The 10994-nt window shown below is 42.1% G+C and overlaps 1 pseudogene; it reads left to right on the plus strand.

The window, feature by feature from the left end:
• Positions 1-8918: 8918 nt before the first annotated feature.
• Positions 8919-10679, plus strand: LOC105508399 (annotated as a pseudogene).
• Positions 10680-10994: the final 315 nt, after the last annotated feature.

The raw sequence follows: 10994 nt of genomic DNA on the forward strand, positions 1-10994 counted from the left end.
GATATTTGCACATTGATTTTGTATCCTGAGACTTTGCTGAGGTTGCTTATAAGCTTAAGAAGCTTTTGGGCTGAGACTATGAGGTTTTCTATATATAGAATTATGTCATCTGCAGACAGGGATAGTTTGACTTCCTTTCTTGGTATTTGGATGCCTTTTGTTTCTTTCTCTTACTTGGTTGCCCTGGCAATAACTTTCAATACTATGTTGAATAGGAGTGGTGAGAGAGAGCATCATTTTCTTGTGCAGGTTTGCAAGGGGAATGCTTCCAGCTTTTGCCTATTCAGTATGATATTGGCTGTGGATTTGTCACATATGTCTCTTATTATTTTGAGGTGTGTTCATTCAATGCCTAGTTTATTGATAGTTTTTAACACAAAGGAGTGTTGAATTTTATCAAAAGCCTTTTCTGCACCTATTGAGAAAATTTTGTGGTTTTTATATTTAGTTCTGTTTAAGTGATGAATCCCATTTCTTGATTTGCATATTTTGAACCAACCTTGCATCCCAGGGATAAAGCCTACTTGATCTTGTTGCATAAACTTTTTTTTTTTTTTTTTTTCCCAGATGGAGTTTCAATCTCGTTGCCCAGGCTGGAGTGCAGTGGTGCAATCTTGACTCACTGCAACCTTCACCTCCTGAATTCAAGGGATTCTCCTGCCTCAGCCTCCGGAGTAGCTAGAATTACAGGTACCTGCCACCACACCTGGCTAATTTTTTTGTATTTTTAGTAGAGATGGGGTTTCGCCATGTTGGGTACGCTGGTCTCGAACTCCTGACCTCAGGTGATCTGCCCGCCTCGGCCTCTCAAAGTGCTGGGATTACAGGTGTGAGCCACTGCACCCGGCCTGCAAAAACTTTGATATACTGCTGGATTCAGTTTGCCAGTATTTTGTTGAGGATTTTTGCATCAATGTTCGTCAAGGATATTGTCCTGAAGTTTTCTTTTTTTGTTCTATCTCTGTCAGGTTTTGGTATCAGGATGATGCTGGCCTCATAGAATGAGTTAAGGAGGATTTCATCCTTTTCAATTTTTTAGAATAGTTTCAGTAGGAATGGTACAAGCTATTCTTTGTACATCTGTTAGAATTAAGCTGTTAATCTGTGTGGTCGTGTGCTTTTTTTGTTTGGTAGGCTATTTATGACTGCCTCAATTTCAGAGCTCATTATTGATCTGTTCCGGGATTTAATTTATTCCTGGTTCAGCCTTGGGAGTGTGTATGTGTCCAGTAATTTCTTCATTTCATGTAGATTTTCTAGTTTTTGTGCATAGAGGTGTTCATAACATTCCCTGATGGTTGTTTATATTTCAGTGGTAATATCCCCCTTTTTGTTTCTGATTATGTTTATTTGAATCCTATCTCTCTTTTCTTCTTTATTAGTCTAGTTAGCTGTTTATTTTATTAGTTTTTTCCAAAAAAAAAAAAACCCGCTCTTGAATTCATTTATCTTTTGAATGATCTTTCATGTCTCTATCTCCTTCAGTTCAGCTCCAATTTTGGGTATTTCTTATCTTCTGGTAGCTTTGGAATTTGTTTGCCCTTGGTTCTCTAGTTCTTTTAGTTGTGACGTGAGCTTGTTAACTTGAGATCTTTCTTTCTTTTTGATGTGACCATTTAGTGCTGTAAATTTCCCTCTTAATATTGCTTTAGCTGAATCCTCTTGTTTTATCTGTTCTCAATAGTTTCAAATAATTTCTTGATTTCTGCCTTAAATTCATCATTTGCCCAGAAGTCGTTCATGAACAGATTATTCAATTTCCATGTAATAGTATCATTTTGAGTGAATTTCTTAGTCTTGACTTCTTTTTTAAAATTTATTGTTCATTACTATTATTTTTTTTTCCATAGCTTATATGGGTACATGTGGTGTTTGGTTACATGAGTAAGTTCTTTAGTCGTGATTTGTGAGATTTTGGTGCACCCATCACCCAAACAGTATACAGTGCACCCTATTTGTAGTATTTTATTCCTCTCCTCTCCACCCTTCCCCTCAAGTCCCTAAAGTCCATTTTATCATTCTTATGCATCTGCATTCTCATAGCTTAGCTCTCACATATCAGTGAGAACATACAATGTTTGGTTCTCAATTCGTGGGTTACTTCACTTATAATAATAGTCTCCAGTCTCATCCAGGTCACTGCAAATGCCGTTAATTCATTCCTTTTTATGGCTGAGTAGTATTCCATCATATATATATATGGTGGAATATATATATGTGTATACACACACATACAGTTTCTTTATCCACTCATTGATTGATGGGCATTTGGATTGGTTCCACTACTTAGCAATTGTGAATTGTGCTGCTATAAACATATGTGTGCAAGTATCTTTTTTGTATAGTGACTTCTTTTCCTCTGGGTAGATACCCAGTAGTGGGATTCCTGGATCAAATAGTAGTTCTAATTTCAGTTGTTTAAGGAATCTCCACACTGTTTTTCATAGTCGTTTGTACTCGTTTACATTCCTACCAGTAGTGTAGAAGTGTTCCCTGATCACCACATGTACACCAACATCTACTTTTTAAAAATTTTTTTGATTGTGGCCATTCTTGCAGGAGTAAGTGATACCACATTGTGGTTTTGATTTGCATTCCCCTGATCATTAGTGGTGCTGAGCATTTTTTCATATACTTGTTGGCAATCTACAAATGCAACACAATCCCCATCAAAATACCACCATCATTATTCACAGATTTAGAAAAAAACAATTCTAAAATTCGTATGGAACCAAAAAAGAGCCCGCACAGCCAAAGCAAGGCTAAGCAAAAAGAACAAATCTGGAGGCATCACACTGCCTGATTTCAAAGTAAGCTATAAGGCCGTAGTCACCAAAACAGCATGGTACTGGTATAAAAATAGGCACATAGACCAATGGAACAGTATAGAGAAAACAGAAATAAACCCAAATACCTACAGCCAACTGATCTTTGACAAAGCAAACAAAAAATAAAGTGGGGAAGCAATCCCCTTTTCAACAGATGGCGCTGGGATAATTGACTAACCATATGTGGGAGAATGAAACTGGATCCTCATCTCTCACCTTATACAAAAATCAACTCAAGATGGATTAAAGACTTAAATCTAAGACCTGAAACTATAAAAATGCTTGAAGATAACATTGGAAAAACCCTTCTAGGTATTGGCTTTGGCAAGGATTTCATGACCAAGGACCCAAAAACAAATGCAATAAAAACAAAGATAAATAGCTGGGACTTAATTGTACTAAAGAGTGTTTGCATGGCAAAAGGAACAATCAGCAGAATAAACAGGCAACCCACAGAGTGGGAGAAAATCTTCACAATGTGTACATCTGACAAAGGACTAATATCCAGAATCTACAATGAACTAAAATCAGCAAGAATAACAACAATTCATCAAAATTGGGCTAAGGATATGAATAGACAATTCTCAAAAGAAGAAATACAAATGGCCAACAAACATATGAAAAAATGCTTAGTCTTGATTTCTAATTTGATTGTGCTGTGGTCCATGGGACTGTTTGTTATGACTTCAGTACTTATGCATTTGCTGAAGAGTGTTTTACTTCTGATAGTTTCATCAATTTTAGAGTATGTTCCATTTGGCGATGAGACGAATGTATGTTCTGTTGTTTTTGGGTGGAGAGTTCTTTAGATATCTGTCAGGTCCAGTTGATCCAGTGCTGAGTTCAGGTCCTGAATATCTTTGTTAATTTTCTGTCTCCATGATCTGTCTGATATTGTCAGTGAAGAGTTAAAATTTCTCACCCCTATAACATTGGAGTCTGTCTCTTTAAAGGTCTCTAAGAACTTGCTTTATGAATCTGAGTGCTCCTGTGTTGGGTGCATATATATTTAGAATAGTTAGATCTTCTTGTTGAATTGAACCCCTTAAAATTATGTAATACCTTTTTTTCTCTTTTTTTATCTTTGTTGGTTTAAAGTGTTTTGTAAGAAACTAGGATTGCAACCCCTTCTTTTTTCTGTTTTTTATTTGCTTGGTAGATTTTTCTCTGTTCCTTTATTTTGAGCCTATTTGAGTCATTGCATGTGAGATGAATCTTTTGAAGACAGCAGGTTGGGTTGTGGTTCTTTATTGAGCTCACCACACTGTGTCTTTTAATTGGGGCATTTAGCCCATTTACGTTTAAAGTTAGTATTGATATGCGTGGATTTGATCTTATCATCATGATGTTAGCTGGTTATTTTGCAGACCTGTTTATGTCGTAGCTTTATAATGTCACTGGTCTGTGTACTTACATGTGTTTTTGTAGTGGCTGGTAATGGTCCTTACCGTATTTGGTACTTCCTTCAGGAGCTCTTGTAAGGCAGATCTGGTGGGAATAAATTCTCTCAGAATTTGCTTGTCTGAAAAGTGTTTTACTTCTCCTTTGCTTATGACACTTAGTTTGACCAAATATAAAATTCTGTGTTGAAATTTCTTTTCCTTAAGAATGTTGAATATTGACGCCAATCACTTCTGGTTTGTAAGGTTTTAGCTGAGAGATCTGTTGTTAGTCGGATGGGCTTCCATTTTTAGGTGACCAGACCTTTCTCTCTAGCTGCCTTTAAAATTTTTTCTTTCATTTTGACGTTGGCAAATCTGATGATTTTGTGTCTTGGGAATGATCTTCTAGTGGAATATATTACTGGGGTTCTCTGCATTTTCTGAATTTGAATGTTGACCTCACTAGCTAGGGTGGGGAATTTCGTATGGGTGATATCCTGAAATATGTTTTCCAGATTGGTTCCATTCTCTCCATCTCTTTCAGGTATACCAATCAGTCATAGATTCAGTCTCTTTAAATAATTTCATATTTCTCTGTGGTTTTGTTCATTCCTTTCCATTCTTTTTTTTCTCTATTCTCGTCTGGCTGTCTTGTTTCAGAAGGGCAATATGCAAGCTCAGAGATTCTTTCCTCCACTTTGTCTGTTCTGCTATTAATACTTGTGATTGCATTATGAAATTATTGTAGCATGTTTTTTAGCTCTATCAGGTCAGTTGTGTCCTTCTCTATATTGGCTCTTTTGTCCATCAGCTTCTGCAATGTTTTCTCATGATTTTTGATTTCCTTGCATTGGGTTACAATGTACTCCAATAACTCAGTGAACTTTGTTCCAATTCGTATTCTGACTTCTACTTTTATCCTTTCAGCCATCTCAGCATAAGCCCAGTTGTGAACCCTTCCTGGAGAGATGATGTGGTCATTTGGAGGAAAGAAGGTACTCTGGCTTTTTGAGTTTTCAGTATTCTTGTGCTGATTCTTTCTCATCTTTGTGGGCTTATCTACCCTCAATCTTTGTGATTGCTGAACTTTGGAAATTTTTTTTTCCTTTTATTCTATTTGATGACCTTGAGAGTTTGATTGTGGTATAAGGTGGATTCAGCCAACTTACTTCATTTCTGGAAGATTTTAGGGGGCCAGCGTTCAGCTCCCAACTCCTGGACTTTATGCTCTAACTCTGGGGGACTTGTATTGGGCCCTGACTCTTTTCTCTGGCTCCTCAAGTTTTGGTGTCTACTGCGCTGGGGGGACTGAGATGTGGCAGCAGCAGTAGAGTGCCAGCAGATGCAGGGGTGCCTCCCTGCGGACGTTAATCACAGTGGCAGAATCAAGGCAGTTAGCAGAAAATGGGGCAGGAGGGGGTCTCCTGCTGGAGACTGTGTGCACTGTTGCAATGGAGGTGGTGTTGGCTTGAAGTAGGCTGCTGTCCAGCATAGGTCTTGGTGCCTTCTCTGTGCCCTGCAAACAGGAAGGATGATTCAGGGTGTGGTAGGATTCCCTGTTCTCTGCACAGCGTTAGTGCAAGGACAGGATGCTGTCAGGTGTAGGTTTTGCTGGCTCTGTGTCTAACAAGGCTCTGTCTGCAATGTTGGTTGTTGGGGGTTAGGGGGGCATACTGCACTCCTGCGTGCTGGTGGGGCAAATAAAATAAATCTTGTTCATGCAGGCATGTGCCAGCAAAGTGATGTGGGGGGTTGCTGTGGGCTCGGGGAAGCTGCAGTATGGCGAGGTAGTATGCAGTCTGGTGCGTGGCCATAGGGGCTGCCTCACTGGAGCTCTCCACCAGTCAGGCATGAACCACTGGTACAGAAGCTATGAGGTGGACCCCCAGGCACACAAGACTGCCCTGTAAGCAGACATGGCCAGGCTGGAGACTTGGAAGAGGCTAGCAGACCAAGGAGTGCTCAGGTTGGACCAGCTCCATCTGATGTACATGACCACCATGTGGACATCATGTCCAACAGTTCCCTTAGAACTAAAGTCTGTTATGGAAGCAAGTTGAACCTCGAGGGATAGACATGCTCCACTACAGATGCTCCCTCTTGGTTCTGCATCAGCTGGCTTGCTGCCTCTACCACTTTGCTCCTCTCCTGGGGGCTCTACCTGAGAGAGATGTGGGTCAGCAATTGCTCAGAGCAATCAGCCCAGGATGGAGAGTCTGTGCTGTGGGCCCAAAGCCAGTGGTTTTCTGCCTGGTGATGAGCAGTGGGGGATGTTTGAGACTCATGGGAGATGGACTAACCTCCTCTCCTTGGGGCAACTGCAACTTGTTGGAGATGTGGATAAGACACTTAGGGTCTTTGCTTCTTCATTAGTTTGAGGGTAGTAAGGACAGTTCCACTGCAGAGACAGTGGCAAAGAGGCTGTCAGTTGCCCCTGGAGGCTCTGTCCAGGGAGTTGCCAAGTTGCTATTAGCTTCATATCTCTAGTAGGGGTGTGGCTAGAGGCCCAGGCCTGGAAGACCTGCCCAGTGAGGAAGTATGAGAGGGCCCCCATGTAAGAGTCTGGCCACTTTTCCGTAGGGCTTCGGTGGTATACTGGGGGTCTGCTCCATTCCCTAGTCTCCTGGGATTTTCTAGTACCTGGAGGTATCACCAGTGAAGACTGCAAAATGGCAAAATGGCAGCCTGTTTTTCCCTGTGGGTGCTCTGTCCCAGGAAGGCACGGGTGTTGCTGGCCTGAATGCACCTATAAGAGGTGGCAGAGGACCGCAGTTGGGAGGTCTCACCCAATCAGGAGGAACAGAGTTTGGGAACTGCTTAAAAATTATTCTGGCCACATTTTTGTAGAGCAGCTGTGCTGTGCTTGGGATTCACTTCAGCTCCCGAGACACTCCAAAGCCCAAAGGCTGGAACAGCTAAGTCACCAAAACAGCAATGATGGTGGCCCGACCCTCTCCCTGGTAGCTCCAACCCAAGGAGGTCTAAAACCTCTGTCAGCCAGAGACCACCGGTGGGGGTTGCTGAAGACCCCTGTTGAGAGAGTCCACTCGGTGAGGAGAAATGGGATCAGAGACCTGCTTTAAAAGCAGTCTGGCCATATTTCTGTAGGGCAGCTATGCTGTTCTGGGTAATGCTTCCACCCTCAGTTGGCTTGGGCTCTCCAAAGCCTGAAAACTGGAACAACTAAGTCATCCAAACAGCTCACAGGGAGCTCTCTGACTCTCCTCTGAGTACTCTGTCCCAGAGAGTTTTCAAATCTCTGTGGACTGGAGAAAACTAGTGGAGGTGGCTAAAGGCCCCGGTTGGGAGGCTCCACCTGGTGATGTGGAATGGAATCAGGTATGCACTTAAAGAAGCAGTCTGGCCACATTTCAGTAGAGCAGCTGTGCTGTGCTGGAGGATTCTTTCCATCCCTGGTCAGCTTGGAGTCACCAAAGCCTGACGGCCATAACAGCTAAGTCATCCAAACAGCAAAGACCCCAGCCCACCACTCACCCTGGGAGCTCCATCCCATGGAGGCACAATACTGCTATCTGTAGCTGACTGGAATTCCGGACGGGTGGGTCTTATTCGGTGAGGTGCTATGGAAGTGGTACCCATAGACCATTGCTGCTTGACCTTCTGGATTCAGCCTCTTTCCTAGGGATATGTATGGGGGTCTAACCTCCCACTTTGCCCTTTTCCAGAGTTGCAGTTACTTTTGCTGGGAAGTCTGGAATGCAAGAGCATCTAAAACTTCCAGATCTCTGTGCATGCCTGAACGGCTGCTCTGCCAAAACTCCACATAGCTCTGGGTGGCAGACTAAAGGCCCCGGTGGAGTGGGTTCACAAAGAGATCTCTTGATCTGAGGGTTGCAAAGATCTGTGGGAGAAGCATGCATTCTTGGGGACACACATTCATTCACCACTTCCCTGGGTGGGGAGGTTCCTTTGGGTCCCTGTCACTCCCAGGTGGGCCATCATCCTGCGGTGCTTTTCTCTATTCTCCATGGGTCAAGCTGTTTCTTTGATTAGTCCCCATGTATGTACCTGGATGATTCTGTTGAAGTTGCTGTATTTACTTGCCCCTTCCACTCTTCTCTGTGAGAAGCACACACACTAGCTGCTTTTAGTCGGCCATCTTAGCCACCTCTCTTGTTAATTGTTTTCTGGTTGTTTTGTAAATCCTTTGTTCCTTTCTTCCTCTCTTGCTCTTTTTCTTTGTGATTAGGTGATTTTCTCTAGTGGTATGCTTTGATTTCTTGTCCTTTATTTATAAATTTTATTTTAACCTTCATACTAAATTTATAAATAATTTATACACCACCTTTACAGTATTAGACTCTTCTGAATTTGACCTTGTACTGACTTTTTACTAGTGAGTTTTACACTTTCACATGTTTTAGTGTTACTATTTAGCATTCTCTTAAAATTAAACTTGAAGAATTCTCTTTAGCATTTGTTGAAAAACAGGTCTGGTGGTGATGATATCCTTCAGCTTTTGTTTGGGAAACTGTTTATTTCTCCTTTATTTCTGAAGAACAGCTTTTCCAGAGAAAGTATTTTTGTTGGCAGGGTTTTTTTTTCTTCATCATTTTGAATACATCATCTCTCGCTCTCTTGTTCTGCAAGGTTTCTGCTATGAAATCCATTGTGGGTTACCTCCCTGTGCCAAAGTGAGCAGTAGCCAACACATCAGGGTGGGAGTCTCATTACAAAACCGAGGGTGATGAAGAAGCAGCAGCAGAAGAGGACCTTGAAGCAAGTGGAGACTAGAAATATTCAGGAAGAGATAGTTTAATTTTTTTTGGTTGATACCTCCAGGGCTATGTTTGCATCTCAGAGTGAAGATGAGTTGACTCCTTTTGACATGAGCATCTAGTGTATCCAAAGTGTGTACATGAGTAAGATCATAAGCAGTGATCAAGATCTCTATGATATCGAAAAAGACAAAATTTCAGTGAATTTTAAAAATATTTACATCTTACAGGAGTTGGATAATCCAGGTGCAAAACAAATTCTAAAGCTTGACCAGTTTAAGGGGCAGCAGGGACAAAAATGTTTCCAAGGCCTGATGGGCCATGGATCTGATTACTCATTCAGTGAAGTTCTGCGGGTTTGTGCCAAACTCTTTAGTGATGTCCAGTTCAAGATGAGTCATAAGAAAATCATGCTGTTCACCAACGAAGACAACCCCCATGGCAATGACAGTGTTAAGGCCTGCCGGCCAGTACCAAAGTGGATGATCTCCAAGATATAGGCATCTTCTTTGACTTGATGCACCTGAAGAAACATGGGGGCTTGTTCTACAGAGATATCATCAGCATAGCAAAGAATGAGGACCTCATCCTTTGAGGAATCCAGTTCACTTTGAGGAATCCAGCAAGCTACAAGACTTGTTGCAGAAAGTTCGTGCCAAGGAGGCCAGGAAATGAGCACTCAGCAGGTTAAAGCTGAAGCTCAACAAAGACATAGTGATCTCTGTGGGCATTTATAATCTGGTCCAGAAGGCTCTCAAGCCTCCTCCAATAAAACTCTATCGGAAAACAAATGAACCAGTGAAAACTAAGTACCAGACATTGAATATAAATGCCGGCAGTTTGCTTCTGCCTAGTGATACCAAGAGGTCTCAGATCTATGGGAGTCATCAGATTATACTGAAGAAAGAGGAAACAGAAGAGCTAAAATGGTTTGATGAACCAGCTTTGATGCCCATGGTTTTCAAGCCCTTGGTAATGCTGAAGAAGCACCATTACCCGAGGCCCTCCTTGTTCACGTACCCTGAGGAGTCGCTGGTGAATGGGAGTTCAACCCTGTTCAGTGCTCTGCTCATCGAGTGTCTGGAGAAGGTGGTCATAGCATTGTGCAGATACACACCCTGCAGGAACATACCCCCTTATTTTGTGGCTTTGGTGTCACAGGAAGAGGAGTTGTATGACCAGAAAATTCAGGTGACTACTCCAAGTTTCCAGCTAGTCTTTTTACGCTTTGCTGATAATTAAAGGAAGGTGCCCTTTACTGAAAAAGTCATGGCAACTCCAGAGCAGGTGGGCAAGATGAAGGCTATCGTTCAGAAGCTCTGCTTCACATACAGAAGTGACAGCTTTGAGAACCCCGTGCTGCAGCAGCACTTCAGGAACCTGGAGCCCTTTACCTTGTATTTGATGGAGCCTGAACAAGCAGTGGACCTTATATTACCCAAGGTTGAAGAAATGAATAAAATACTGGGCTCCATGGTGAATGAGTTTAAGGAACTTGTCTGCTCAGCAGATTATAATCCTGAAGGGAAAATTACCAAGAGAAAACACAATAATGAAGTTTCCAGAAGCAAAAGGCCCAAGCGGAGTATTCAGAAGAGGAGCTGAAGACCCACATCAGCAAGGGCACATTGGGAAACTTCACTGGGCCTATAATGAAAGAGGCCTGACTGAAGTATTGGCTGAAGAAGCAGGAGCTGCTGGAAGTCCTCACCAAGCACTTCCAGGACTGACCAGAGGACACACCTCCGGCCAACCTTCCACACTGTGACCAGGCTGCCTGGCCTTGTTCTCAGCCAGTTAAAACATGTTTCTCCTGAGATAGGAAGAGTCTGCTCAACAGAAGTCAAGGGACTTTACGTTTATGAGGCTTTCTGTTGTCATGGTGATGGTGTAGCCCTCCCACTTTGCTGTTCCTTACTCTACTGCCAGAATAAAGAGCTCCAGCTTTGTACTATTAAAAAAAAAATTGTTAGCTTTATTGGAATTTCCTCATACATGGTATGTTTCTTTTCTTGTGCTGTTTCTAGAATCTTTTCTTTGAATTT

Source organism: Colobus angolensis, unplaced genomic scaffold, assembly GCF_000951035.1.
Source record: "Colobus angolensis palliatus isolate OR3802 unplaced genomic scaffold, Cang.pa_1.0 Scaffold161, whole genome shotgun sequence".
In the NCBI taxonomy this organism is placed as follows: Eukaryota; Metazoa; Chordata; class Mammalia; order Primates; family Cercopithecidae; genus Colobus; species Colobus angolensis.